At 58.8% G+C, this 15,828-nt stretch overlaps 1 non-coding gene across 1 annotated transcript; it reads right to left on the reverse strand.

Annotated features, from left to right (window-relative positions):
- Positions 1-3,449: 3,449 nt before the first annotated feature.
- Positions 3,450-3,522, reverse strand: TRNAR-CCG (transfer RNA arginine (anticodon CCG)). The gene has a single exon. It is a non-coding gene; the product is annotated as a tRNA-Arg (tRNA).
- Between the last annotated feature and the right edge of the window lie 12,306 nt (positions 3,523-15,828).

The raw sequence follows: 15,828 nt of genomic DNA on the forward strand, positions 1-15,828 counted from the left end.
ATGGGATATGGAATGGATGATATATATTACGTGTATGGGATATATATGGCATGAATGGGATATATATAGGATATATGGGATATGGGATATACTTGACATGTGGGATAGATGGGATGGATGGGATGAGTTATGGGATTTGGGACACATGGGATATGGGATATAGGATATGGGGTACGGGGATGGGATCCTGCACCTCCTGCTGCAGGTGAGGGTGGGATGAGGATGGGAATGAGATTGGGAATGGGGATGGGGGATGGGATATGGGAAATGGGATATGGGATATAGGGGATGGGATATGGGATATGGTATATGGGATATGGGGGATAGGAGGCAGGATATGGGATACAGGGATATGGATATGGGATATAGGGATATGGGTATGGGATATAGGGTTATGGGGGATAGGATACAGGATATGGGATATAAAGGATGGGGTATGTGATATGGGATATGGGATGTGGGATACAGAGATGGGATGTGGGTTATGGGATATGGGATACAGGGATGGGATATGGGATGTGGGATATGGGATATTGGATGTCAGATGTGAGATATGGGATGTGGGATACAGGGGATGGGATGTGGGGTATGGGATATGGAATGTGGGATATAGGGGATGTGATACAGGATATGGGATGTGGGGTATGGGATACGGGATACAGGGATGGGATATGTGGCATGGGATATAGGGGATGGGATATGGGATACAGGATATGGGATATGGAATATTGGATATGGGATATGGAATATAGGATATGGGGATATGGGATACGGAATATGGGATATGGGGTATGGGATATGGGGATATGGAATATGGGATATGGGATATGGAATATAGGATATGGGATATGGAATATGGGATATGGAATATAGGATATGGAATATGGGATATGGGATATGGGGATATGGAATATGGAATATGGAATATGGAATATGGGGATATGGGATATGGAATATGGGATATGGAATATAGGATATGGAATACGGGATATGGGATATGGGGATATGGGATATGGAATATGGGATATGGGATACAAGATATAGGATACAGGGCTGGGGCCCCCCCCGGGCTGTGTTCCCACTCTCCCCCCTCCCCCCACAGGTGCTGGGGCTGCACTCCCACGGGGGGGGAGGGGCCGAGCCCGAGGCTGAGCCCCATTGGAAACTGCTGCTGGTGCTGGGGGGAAGTTATGGGGGATTCGTCCTGGAGAGGATGGGGGGGAACATGGTGAGGGGGGGAGGGGGGGGGGGGAGGGGGGATGGGTGGGGATGGGGGTGGGGTGGGGGTTGATGGAGGGGAGGGGTGGGGAGGGGGGAGGATGGGGGATGGGGGGAAGATGGGGGGTGATGGGGGAGGGGGTATAGGGAGAGGGGGATTGGTGGGGGGAGGGGGGAGGGGGGGATGGGGATTGATGGAGGAGGGGTGGGGTTGATGGGGGGAGGGGAAGGAAGGGGGAGGGGGAAGGAAGGGGGGGGATGGGGACTAATGGGGGGAGGAGGTGTGGGGGAGGGGGCATTGGGGCTGATGGGGGGGAAGGGTAGGGAGGAGATGGGGGCTGATGATGGGGGGATGGGGGCAGCTGTGGGGCAGAGGGGGCCTGAAGTGTGGGGCAGGATGAGAGGGGATGGGGGTTATGTGGGGCAGGGGGTGATGGGGTATGTGGGAGAGGGGCAGTTGTGGGGTTGGAGGTGCCTGAAGTGTGGGGCAGGGTGAGGGGGATGGGGGGAAAAGTGGGGGGAATGTGGGGCTGGGACCATGAAGGCACCAAATCTGTGGGGCAGGAGACCCACATCTCTCCCCCCCCCAGATGAAGGAGGATGACACCAACGTGGACCAGAGCACAGAGGAGCTGCAGAGCAGGCGTAAGGCACCGAGCCCCATAGCACACATTGAGCCCCATAACCCCCATTGAGCTCCATAATCTCCATTGAGCCCCATTGCCCCCATTGAGCCCCATAACCCCCATTGAGCTCCATAGCTCCCATTGAGCCCTATAACCTCCATTGAGCCCCATAACCCCCATTGAGCTCCATAACCCCCATTGAGTCCCATAACCTCCATTGAGCTCCATGACCCCCATTGAGCCTCATAACCCCCATTGAGCCCCATAAGCCCTATTGATCCCCATAGCCCCTATTGAGCCCCATAGCCCACATTGAGCTCCATAACTCCCATTGAGCTCCATAGCCCCCATTGAGCTCCATAGCCCCCATTGAGCCCCATAGCCCCCATTGAGTCCCATAACCCCCATTGAGCCCCATAGCCCCCATTGAGCTCCATAGCCCCCATTGAGCCCCATAGCCCCCATTGAGCCCCATAACCTCCATTGAGCTCCATAGACCCCATTGAGCCCCATAGCCCTCATTGAGCCCCATAGTCTCCATTGAGCCCCATAACCCCCATTGAGCCCCATAGCCCCCATTGAGCTCCATAGCCCCCATTGCCCACCCCACAACCCCACATCCCCCCCATTGCCCCCCCAGCCCCATATCCCCCTCATTGCGCACCCCAGCCCCACACTCTCCCCATTGCCCCCCAGCCCCACATCCCCCCACCCCCCCCCCTTCCAGCCCCACATCCCCCCCAGTCCCTCCTTTCTAGCCATTCACTCCCATTCACCCCCATTGAGTCCCATTCACCCCCATTGCCTCCCTTCCAGCCCCACATTGATCACCTCTCCTGGCCCACATCCTCCTCATTGCCCCCCTTCCAGCCCCACATTGATCAAGGGCTCCATAACCCCCATTGAGCCCCATAGCCCCCATTGAGCCCTATAGCCCCCATTGAGCTCCATAGCTCCCATTGAACCCCATAACCCCCATTGAGACCCATAGCCCCCATTGCTCCCCAGCCCCACATCCCCCATTGCCTTCCCTCCAGCCCCACATCCCCCCCATTGCCCCCACTTCCAGCCCCCCATTGCCCCCCCATTGCCAGCCCCACATCCCCCCATTGCCCCCCGCTTCCAGCCCCACATTGCCCCCATTCCCTCCTTTCCAGCCATTCATTCCCATTCACCCCCATTGAGCCCCATTGACCCCCATTCACCCCCATTGGCTCCCAGCCCCACATTGATCACCTCTCCAGCCCCACATCCCCCCCATTGCCTCCCCCCAGCCCCTCATTGCTCCCCTTCATTGCCTCCCTTCCAGCCCCACATTTATCACCCCCCCCAGCCCCACATCCCCCCCCATTGCCCCTCTGCCCCACATCCCCTCATTGCCCCCCGCTTCCAGCCCCACATACCCCCCATTCCCTCCTTTCTAGCCATTCACTCCCATTCACCCCCATTGAGCCCCATTCACCCCCATTGCCTCCCTTCCAGCCCCACATACCCCCCATAACCCCCATTGAGACCCATAACACCCATTGAGCACCATAGCCTCCATTGCCCCCCAGCCCCACATCCCCCCATCGCCCCCCCAGCCCCCCCACCAGCAAAAGGACCCGACCCAGGTGGGACTCGAACCCACAATCCCCAGCTCCGGAGGCTGATGCCTTGTCCATTAGGCCACTGGGCCTGCGCAGCTGCAGCCGGCGCGGGGCGGGTGCTGGGGACCGCCCCCAACCACGTGACCACTAAGGACACGCCCCCTCCTTTAGGACCACCCCACTATAGTGAATGAGTCCCCCCCACCCCCGTGTGAACCACAGCCCACGTGACCACGGATGACACGCCCACTCCCTTAGGACCCCCCCATTGTAGTGAATGAGCCCCATCCCCCTCCGTGTGACCCCCCCACGTGACCTCGGATGACGCACCCACCCCTTAGGACCACCCCATTAGACTGAATGAGCTCCACCCACCCCCCACGTGACCGCAGATGACACGCCCCCTCCCTTAGGACCACCCCATTGTAGTGAATGAGCCTCAACCCCAACCACGTGACCGCAGATGACACGCCCCCTCCCTTAGGACCACCCCATTGTAGTGAATGAGCCTCAACCCCAACCACGTGACCTCAGATGACACGCCCCCTCCCTTAGGACCACCCCATTGTAGTGAATGAGCCTCAACCCCAACCACGTGACCTCAGATGACACGCCCCCTCCCTTAGGACCACCCCATTGTAGTGAATGAGCCCCCCCACCCCCGTGTGAACCACAGCCCACGTGACCACGGGTGACACACCCCCTCCCTTAGAACCACCCATTGTAGTGAATGAGTCCCTCCCCCCCCTCCCCACGTGACCACGGATGACACGCCCCCTCAGGACCACCCCATTGTAGTGAATGAGCCCCCACGTGACCTCAGATGACACGCCCCCTCCTTAGGACCACCCCATTATAGTGAATGAGCCCCCCCACCCCCGTGTGAACCACAGCCCACGTGACCGCGGATGACACGCCCCCTCCCTTAGGACAACCCAATGTAGTGAATGAGCCCCATCCCCCCCGTGTGAACCACTGCCCACGTGACCACGGAGGACACGCCCCCTCCTTTAGGACCGCCCCATTGTAGTGAATGAGTCCCTCCCACCCCCCCTCCTCACGTGACCACGGAGGACACGCCCCCCCTTAGGACCACCAATTGCAGTGAATGAGTCTCTCCCCCCAACCACGTGACCACGGATGACACGCCCCCTCCCTTAGGACCACCCCATTGTAGTGAATGAGTCCCCCCACCGACCACGTGACCTCGGATGACACGCCCCCTCCTTTAGGACCACCCCATTATAGTGAATGAGCTCCAACCCCCCCCAAGCACGTGACCGCAGAGGACACGCCCCCTCCCTTTAGGACCACCCCATTATAGTGAATGAGCCCCCCCACCCCCGTGTTAACCACAGCCCACGTGACCACGGATGACACGCCCCCTCCTTTAGGACCGCCCCATTGTAGTGAATGAGCCCCCCCAGCCACGTGACCTCAGAGGACACGCCCCCCACTTTTAGGACCACCCCATTGTGGTGAATGAGCCCCATCCCCCTGTGACCCCACCTCCCACGTGACCTCGGATGCCCCCCCATTGACCTCCATTGACCCCCCATGTGACCCCCATTGACCTCCATTGACCTCCCTTTGTACCCCCCATGTGACCCCCCATTGACCTCCATTGACCTCCTCTTTGTACCCCCATTTACACCGAATGCCCCCCCTTGTAGCCCCCCTTGTGACCCCCCATGTGACCCCCCCATGTGACCCCCCCCTTGTACCCCCCATGTGACCCCCCATGTGACCCCCCACTCACCTCCATTGACTCCCCCATGTGACCTCCCATTGACTCCCATGTGATCCCCCCTTTGTGACTCCCCATGTGACCCCCCCCCACTGACCTCCATTGACTCCCCCATGTGACCTCCCATTGACCCCCATGTGACCCCCCATGTGACCCCCATGTGACCCCCCCTTTCTATCCCACATGTGACCCTCCCCATTGACCTCCATTGACTCCCCCATGTGACCTCCCATTGATCTCCATGTGATCGCCCATGTGACCGCACCCTTTGTGACCACCCCATATGACCCACCCCTTGACCTCTATTGAGCCCCCCATGTGACTCCCCCATGTGACCCCCTCCCATGTGACCCCCCCATGACCCCCCGTGACCCCGCAGGCCGGTGGGTGCTGCCGCTGATGATGTCATTAGGCGGCGCCGCTGCCCATGTGACCCCCCCATGTGACCCCCCACTGACCTCCATTGACTCCCCCATGTGACCTCCCATTTGTACCCCCCATGTGACCCCCCCATGTGACCACCCCCGCTGTCCCCCCCCATGTGACCCCATGACCCCCGTGACCCCGCAGGCCAGTGGGTGCTGCCGCTGATGACGTCACTGGGCACCACCACTGCCCATGTGACCCTCCATGTGACCCCCCCTTTGTGATCCACCACATGTGACTCCCCCCATTGTACCCCCCCATGTGACCCTCCCATGTGACCCCCCCCACTGTCCTCCATTGACTCCCCCATGTGACCCGCCCGTTGTGACCCCCCCCCCATGTGACCACCCCATGACCCCCGTGACCCCGCAAGCCGGTGGGTGCTGCCGCTGATGACGTCATTGGGCACCACCACTGCCCATGTGACCCTCCATGTGACCCCCCCTTTGTGCCCCCCATGTTATCCCCCCATGTGACCCCCCATGTGACCCCCCCATGTGACCCCCCCATGTACCCCCATGTGACCCCCGCCCTGTGACCTCTGTTGTCCCCCCCCATGTGATCCATGTGACCCCCCCCATGTGACCCCCACCACGTGCCCCCGCAGGCCGGTGGGTGCTGCCGCTGATGACGTCATTAGGCGGCGCCGCTGCCCATGTGACCCTCCATGTGACCCCTCCCTTTGTGACCCCCCCATGTGACCCCCATTGACCCCCCCCTTTGTGCCCCCCATTAGACCAAATACCCCCCATGTGACCCCCCATGTGACCCCCCCACTGTCCTCCATTGACTCCCCCATGTGACCTCCCATTGACCCCCATGTGACCCCCCCTTGTGACCCTCCAATGTGACCCCCATGTAACCCTCATGTGACCCCCCCTTTGTACCCCCCCATTGTGACCCCCCCCCACTGTCCTCCCTTGACTCCCCCATGTGACCCCCCCCATGACCCCCCCATGTGACCCCCCATGTGACCCCCCCCATGTGACCCCCCATGTGACCCCATGACCCCCGTGCCCCGCAGGCTGGTGGGTGCTGCCGCTGATGACGTCATTAGGCGGCGCCGCTGCCCATGTGACCCCCCATTTGTGACCCCCCATGTGACTCCCCCATGTGATCCCCCAATGACCTCCATTGACGCCCCCATGTGACCTCCCATGTCACCCTCTCGTTATCCCCCATGTGACCCTCCATGTGACCCCCCCCATGTGATCCATGTGACTCCCCCCATGTGACCCCCCCGTGACCCCACAGGCCGGTGGGTGCTGCCGCTGATGACGTCATTAGGCGGCGCCGCTGCCCATGTGACCCCCAATTTGTACCCCCCCTTTATGACCCCCCCCCATGTGACCCCCCCGTGACCCCCCATGTGACCCCATGACCCCCGTGCCCCCGCAGGCCGGTGGGTGCTGCCGCTGATGACGTCATTAGGCGGCGCCGCTGCCCATGTGACCCCCCATTTGTGACCCCCCATGTGACTCCCCCATGTGACCCCCCACTGACCTCCATTGACTCCCCCATGTGACCTCCCATGTGACCCTCTCATGTTATCCCCCATGTGACCCTCCATGTGACCCCCCTATGTTATCCCCCCATGTGACCCCCCCGTTGTACCCCCATGTGACCTCTCCTTGACCCCGTTGTACCCCCATATGACCCCCCCCATGACCCCCCGTGACCCCCATGTGACCCCATGACCCCCGTGCCCCGCAGGCCGGTGGGTGCTGCCACTGATGACGTCACTGGGCAGCGCCGCTGCCCATGTGACCCTCCATGTGACCCCCCCATGTACCCCCCATGTGACCCCCCCATGTGACCTCCCATTGAACCCCATGTGACCCCCCCATGTACCCCCCATGGGACCGCCCCATGTGACCCCCCCATGTGACCCCATGACCCCCGTGCCCCCGCAGGCCGGTGGGTGCTGCCGCTGATGACGTCATTAGGCGGCGCCGCTGCCCATGTGACCCTCCATGTGACACCCCATGTTATCCCCTCATGTGACCCCCCCCATGTGACCACCCACTGACCTCCATTGACTCCCCCATGTACCCCCCATGTGACCCCCCCCATGTGACCCCCGTTATCCCCCCCATGTGATCCCCCATGTGCCCCCCCCATGACCCCCCGTGACCCTGCAGGCCGGTGGGTGCTGCCGCTGATGACGTCATTAGGCGGCGCTGCTGCCCATGTGACCCTCCATGTGACCCCCCCATGTTATCCCCCCACGTGACCCTCCCGTTGTACCCCCCATGTGCCCCCCCGTGACCCCCCCATGACCCCCATGTGACCCCATGACCCCCGTGCCCCCGCAGGCCGGTGGGTGCTGCCGCTGATGACGTCATTAGGCGGCGCCGCTCACAGTCTGGCTGACGGACTCGCTCTCGGCGCTGCCTTCGCGGGGTCATGGAGGGCGGGGGCGGCCGTGGGGGCGGGGCTACTGCTGCACGAGCTGCCCCACGTGATGGGTGAGGGGGCGGGGCCAAGACCCGAGGGGGCGGGGCCTCGAGGGAGGGGGTCAATGGGGCTCAATGGGAGTGAATGGGGGTGAATGGAGGTGAATGGGTATGAATGGTGGGGGCGGGGCTACTGCTGCACGAGCTGCCCCACGTGATGGGTGAGGGGGCGGGGGCGGCCGTGGGGGCGGGGCTACTGCTGCACGAGCTGCCCCACGTGATGGGTGAGGGGGCGGGGCTACTGCTGCACGAGCTGCCCCACGTGATGGGTGAGGGGGCGGGGCCTGAGGGAGGGGGCGGGGCCTGAGGACGGTGTGAATGGGGCTCAATGGGATTGAATGGGGGCTGTGAGGTTGAATGGGGTTCAATGGGAGTGAATGGGGGTAAATGGGAGTTAATGTGGGTCAATGGGTGGTGAATGGGCGTCAGTGGGAGTGAATGGGGTAAATGGGCGTTAGTGGGGTGAATGGGGGTCAATGGCGTTGAATGGGGATGAATGGAAGTGAATGGGGGTCAATGAGAGTGAATGGGTATGAATGGCGGGGGCGGGGCTGCTCCTGCACGAGCTGCCGCACGCGGTCGGTGAGGGGGCGGGGCCTCCGGGGAGGGTGTGGGGCCTCAGAGGAAGGGGGTGAATGGGTGTGAATGGGGTTCAATGGGGATGAATGGGGTTCAATGGGAGCGAATGGAGGTGAATGGGGATGAGTGGGTGTCAATGGGGATGAATATAGGTGAATGGGGGTCAATGGGAGTGAATGGAGGTGAATGGGGGTCAGTGGGGGTCAATGGGGGTGAATGGAGGTGAATGGGAGTCAATGGGGATGGATGGAAATGAATGGGGGTCGATGGGGATGAATGGGTGAATAGGGATGAATGGGGATGAATGGGAGGGAATGGGGTGAATGGGGATGAATGGAGGTGAATGGGGGTCAATGGGGATGAATGGGGGTCAATGGGAGTGAATGGAGGTCAATGGGGGTGAATGGGGGGCTGTGAGGTTGAATGGACGGTCAATGGAGGTGAATGGGAGTCAATGGGAGTCAAAGGGGATGAATGGAGGGTGAATGGGGGTCAATGGGGATGAATGGGGGGTGAATAGGGATGAATGGGGATGAATGGGAGGGAATGGGGGTCAATGGGGTTGAATGGGAGTCAATGGGGATGAATGGAGGTCAATGGGGATCAATGGAGATCAATGGGAGTCAATGGGTATCAATGGGAGTCAATGGGGGTCAATGGGGGTCAATGGGAGTCAATGGGAGGGGGGTGCAGGAGGTGTCTCTGCTGTGTCCTCCCCCCCTGCAGGGGTCGCTCTCACCCCCTGTCCCTCCCCCCCCCCCCCATAGGAGACGCTGCGGTTCTGGCGCATGCGCCGTCGGCGGCCGCTCGGCGGCGCGCACTGTGGCTGCGCGTGGCCGCGGCTGCGCCTGCGCTGCCCGGGCTGTGGGCGGGGCTTGCGCTCGGAGGGGGCGGGGCCGGAGCCTGGGTCCAGGCGGCGGCGGGAGGGGCTATTCTGTACCTGAGCATGGCCGACCTGGTAATGGGATGGAATGGGATAGAATGGGGTGTAATGGGATGGAATGGGGTGTAATGGGATGTAATGGGATGGAATGGGGTGTAATGGGGTGTAATGGGGTGTAATGGGGTATAATGGGGTGTAATGGGATAGAGTGGGATAGACTGGGGTGTAATGGGATGGAATGGGATATACTGGGGTGGAATGGGGTGGAATGGGGTGTAATGGGGTGTAATGGAGTATAATGGGATATACTGGGATGTAATGGGATAGAGTGGGATGTAATGGGATATAATGGGATGTAATGGGATAGAGTGGGATAGAGTGGGATGTAATGGGATATAATGGGGTATAATGGGATAGAGTGGGATAGAGTGGGATGTAATGGGATATACTGGGGTGGAATGGGGTGTAATGGGATACAGTGGGATAGAGTGGGATGTAATGGGGTGTAATGGGATTAATGGGGTAGAATGGGATAGAGTGGGATAGACAGGGATAGAGAGGGATATAGTGGGATAGAATGAGATAGAGTGGGATGTAATGGGATATAATGGGGTATAATGGGATAGAATGGGATATAATGGGATAGAGTGGGATAGAATGGGATAGAATGGGATGTAATGGGATATAGTGGGATATAATGGGATAGAGTGGGATAGAATGGGTAGAATGGGATAGAGTGGGATCTAATGGGATAAAGTGGGATGCAATGGGATAAAGTGGGATCTAATGGGATCTGGGGGGGCTGTAAGGGCTGGTGGGTGTATGGGTGCCGTGGGTGCCATGGGTGCCCCTGACCCCATCCCCCCTTCCCGCAGATGCCGGCGCTGCAGGCGATGCAGGACCCGCACCCATGGGTGCTGCTGGGGGTGCAGAGTGTGGGGCTGGTGCTGGGCTGGGGGACACTGCTGCTGCTGGCACTGTATGAGGAGAGCATCACCCTGTGAGCGACAGCGGCACCCACGGACACCCACTGGTAACCATCGGCACCCATTGATACCCATTGACACCCATCGGCACCCACTGACATCCATTGACGTCCATTGATACCCATTGACACCCATTGACATCCATTGATACCCATTGACACCCATTGACAACCGTTGACATCCAGTGACACGCATTGACACCCATTGATACCCATTGACACCCATTGACACCCATTGACATCCATTGATACCCACTGATACCCATTGACACCCATTGACATCCATTGATACCCATTGATACCCATTGACACCCATTGACAGCCATTGACAGCCATTGACATCCATTGACATCCATTGGCAGTCATTGACACCCATTGACACCCACTGACATCCATTGACATCCATTGACACCCATTGACATCCATTGACACGACACCCACTGACACCCATTGACATCCACTGACATCCATTGATACCCATTGATATCCATTGACACCCATTGACACCCACTGACACCCATTGACACCCATTGACATCCATTGACATCCATTGATACCCATTGACATCCATTGACACCCATTGACATCCACTGACATCCATTGATACCCATTGATATCCATTGACACCCATTGACACCCACTGACACCCATTGACACCCATTGACATCCATTGACATCCATTGACACCCATTGACATCCATTGACATCCATTGACATCCATTGACATCCATTGATACCCATTGACATCCATTGATACCCATCAGCACCCATTGACATCCATTGGCACCCATTGACGCCCACTGACACCCATTGACATCCATTGATACCCATTGACATCCATTGAACCCATGACACCCATTATCATCTATTGACATCACTGACAACCATTGACACCCACTGACATCCATTCATACCCATTGACATCCATCGATACCCATTGACATTTCATGGACACCCATTGACACCCATTGGCACCCATTGACAGCCAATGACACCCAGCACAAGCAGGAGCCACCCAACCTGAACTGGCATCACCCAATGTCCACTGGTGCCACCCAACATCACCCAGCATGAAGTGGGGCCACCCAGTGTCAACGGGGGTCACCCAGTGTCATGGGGGTCACCCAGTGTCAACGGGGGTCACCCAGTGCCCACTGGGACCAGCTGGGGTCACCCAATGGGGATGCAGATGGGGTCACCCAGTGTCACCCAATGTCAACCAGCGTCACCCAATGTCACCCAATGTCAACCAACGTCACCCAGTGTCAACCAATGTCAACCAGTGTCAACCAATGTCAACCAGAGTCATCCAATGTCACCCAGTGTGAACCAGTATCACCCAATATCAACCAATGTCAACCAGCATCACCCAATGCCACCCAATGGCACCCAATGCCAATGAGTGTCACCCAACATCACCCAGTGTCAACCAGTGCCAACCAGCATCACCCAACGTCATCCAACGTCATCCAATGTCACCCAATGCCAACTAGCATCATCGAACGTCACCCAATGTCAACCAGCATCATCCAACATCACCCAGTGTGAACCAGCATCACCCAATGTCAACCAATGCCAACGAGTGTCACCCAACATCACCCAGTGTCAACCAACGTAACCCAATGTCACCCAGTGTCACTCAATGTCAACCAGCATCATCCAACGTCACCCAATGTCACCCAATGCCAACCAGCGTCACCCAATCACACCTAACGGATCCAGTGTCACCCAATGGCACCCAAAGGCACCCAGCACCACCCAACATCACCCAGTGTTGACCAGCATCACCCAGTATCGCCCAGTGTCATCCAATATGAACCAGCACCAGCCAATGAAACCCAATGGCACCCAGTGTCACTCAATGGCACCCAATGGCACCCAGCATCACCCAATGACACCCAATGGCACCCAGAAACACCCAACATCACCCAGTGTTGACCAGCATCACCCAGTATCGCCCAGTGTCACCCAATATGAACCAGCATCACCCAATGACACTGATGGCACCCAATGGCACCCAGCATCAACCAATGATAACCAATGGCACCCTGTGTCACTCAATGGCACCCAATGACACCCAATGGCACCCAATGGCACCCAATGACACCCAGTGTCACCCAATGATAACCAATGACACCCAATGGCACCCAATGACACCCAGCATCACTCAGTGATAACCCATGGCACCAAATGACACCCAATGATAACCAATGGCACCCAATGATAACCAATGACACCCAATGACACCCAATGGCACCCAGTGTCACCCAATGGCACCCAATGATAACCAATGGCACCCAATGACACCCAATGGCACCCAGTGTTACCCAATGGCACCCAGTGTTACCCAATGGCACCCAATGACACCCAATGGCACCCAATGACACCCAATGGCACCCAATGATAACCAATGACACCCAATGACACCCAATGGCACCCAGTGTCACCCAATGGCACCCAATGCAACCAGTGTCACTCAATGGCACCCAGCATCACCCAATGATAACCAATGACACCCAAAGACACCCAATGATAACCAATGGCACCCAATGGCACCCAGTGTCACCCAATGATAACCAATGGCACCCAATGGCACCCAATGGCACCCAGTGTCACCCAATGATAACCAATGACACCCAATGATAACCAATGGCACCCACGTGACCTGGGGTCACCCTGGTGTCGTCCCCACCCCCATCCCAAGCACCCCAATAAAGGCAGCACTGATTGGATGGAGCAGATCTGGGGGCTCAGAACCCTCTCTATGGGGCTCAGAACCCTTCTATGGGGCTCAGGACTCTCTCTATGGGGCTCAGGACCCTCTCTATGGGGCTCAGGACCCATCTATGGGGCTCAGGACTCTCTCTATGGGGCTCAGGATCCTCTCTATGGGGCTCAGGATCCTCTCTATGGGGCTCAGAACCCTTCTATGGGGCTCAGGATCCTCTCTATGGGGCTCAGGACCCTTCTATGGGGCTCAGGATCCTCTCTATGGGGCTCAGAACTCTCTCTATGGGGCTCAGGACCCTTCTATGGGGCTCAGGATCCCTCTCTATGGGGCTCAGAACTCTTCTATGGGGCTCAGGACCTTCTCTATGGGGCTCAGAACCCTCTCTATGGGGCTCAGGACCCTTCTATGGGGCTCAGGACTCTCTCTATGGGGCTCAGGACCCTCTCTATGGGGCTCAGGATCCTCTCTATGGGGCTCAGGACTCTCTCTATGGGGCTCAGGACCCTCTCTATGGGGCTCAGGATCCTCTCTATGGGGCTCAGGACTCTCTCTATGGGGCTCAGGACCCTTCTATGGGGCTCAGGACCCTTCTATGGGGCTCAGGACCCTCTCTATGGGGCTCAGGATCCTCTCTATGGGGCTCAGGACTCTCTCTATGGGGCTCAGGACCCTCTCTATGGGGCTCAGGATCCTCTCTATGGGGCTCAGGACTCTCTCTATGGGGCTCAGGACCCTTCTATAGGGCTCAGGACCCTTCTATGGGGCTCAGGATCCTCTCTATGGGGCTCAGGACCCTTCTATGGGGCTCAGGATCCTCTCTATGGGGCTCAGGACCCTCTCTATGGTTGCCCTGGAGGACTGGAGGACTGGACTGGAGGACTGGAGGACTGGAGGTCCTCCCGTCTCTATGGTTGTGGCCCAGCGCGCCCCGCGCGTGCCGCTCTAGGCCCGACTTCCGGTGTCTCGGTGGTTCCGGGCGCCCTGTGCGCGCTCGCGTGTGAGGTGAGCGGGGGACAATGGGGGTCTATGGGGTCTCTATGGGGCTCTATGGGATCTATGGGGCGCTATGGGGTCTATGGGGAGCAATGGGGCTCTATGGGGCGCTATAGGGGGCATTGGGGTCTCTATGGGGCTTTATGGGGAGCAATGTGGCTCTGTGGGGTTCTGTGGGGTTCTATGGGGCTCTTTGGGGCTCTATGGGGTCTGTGGGGTCTATGGGGCTCTATGGGGGTCTATGGGGTCTGTGGGGTCTATGGGGCTTCTATGGGGGTCTATGGGGCTCTATGGGGTCTGTGGGGTCTGTGGGGCTTCTATGGGGGTCTATGGGGTTCTATGAAGTCTGTGGGGGTTCTATGGGGGTTGTGGGCCTCTAAGGGGCTCTATGGGGGTCTATAGGGGTCTGTGGGTGTCTATGGGGCTCTATGGGGGTCTATGGGGCTTTGTTGGGCTCTATGGGGCTCTATGGGGTCTGGTCGGCTCTATGGGGCTCTATGGGGTCTGTATGGGGCTCTATGGGGGTCTATGAGGGTCTATGGGGCTCTGGGGCTCTATGGGGGTCTATGGGGCTCTATGGGGTTCTATGGGGGACTATGGGTGTCTATGGGGCTCTATGGGGCTCTATAGGGGCTCTATAGGGGTCTATGGGGCTCTATGTTATGCTATGGGGGTCTATGGGGCTCTATGGGCAGCAGTGGGGCTCTACGGGGTCTATGGGGTGCAATGGGGGCAATGGGGTGTGAATGAGGGCCTTTGGGGGGTAGTGGGGCTCTATGGGGCTCTATGGGGGTCTATGGGTGTCTATGGGGTCTATGGGGCTCTATGGGGCTCTGTTGGGGGGCAGTGGGGGTCTATGGGGCTCTATGGGGCTCTGTGAGGGTCTATGGTGCTCTATGGGGATCCAAGGGGATATATGGGGGGGCAATGGGGGCTCTACGGTGCTCTGTGGGGCTCTATGGGCAGCAATGTGGCTCTGTGGGGTTCTATGGGGCTCTATGGGGCTCTATAGGGGTCTATGGGGCTCTATGGGGGTCTATGGGGCTCTGTGGGGGTCTATGGGGCTCTATGGGTGTCTATGGGGCTCTGTGGGCGTCTCTGGGGCTCTATGGGGGTCTATGGGGCTCTGTGGGGCTCTATGGGGCTCTATGGGGGCGCTATGGGGGTCTGTGGGACTCTATGGGGTTCTATGGGGCTCTATGGGGATCAATGGGGATATAAGGGGGGGTAATGGGGGCTCTATGGGGCTCTGTGGGACTCTGTGTGGGACAATGGGGGTCTATGGGGAGCAATGTGGCTCTGTGGGGTTCTGTGGGGCTCTTTGGGGCTCTATGGGGGCTCTATGGGGCGCTATAGGGGCCTATGGGGGTCAATGGGGCTCTATGGGGGGCAGTGAGGCCCTATGAGGGCAATGGGGCTCTATAGGGGACTCTATGGGGAGCTATAGGGGGCAATGGAGGCAGTTGGGGGTCCAGGGAGGGTCAATGGGGGGGATGTGGGGCAGGGGAGGGGGTGCACATGGTCACCCATGGGGGGGGGGATGGGGAAGGGGGGGGCAATGGGGTGGCTGTGGGGCACATGGGGGTCAATGGGGG

This window comes from Melopsittacus undulatus, chromosome 1 (assembly GCF_012275295.1).
Source record: "Melopsittacus undulatus isolate bMelUnd1 chromosome 1, bMelUnd1.mat.Z, whole genome shotgun sequence".
Lineage (NCBI taxonomy): Eukaryota > Metazoa > Chordata > Aves > Psittaciformes > Psittaculidae > Melopsittacus > Melopsittacus undulatus.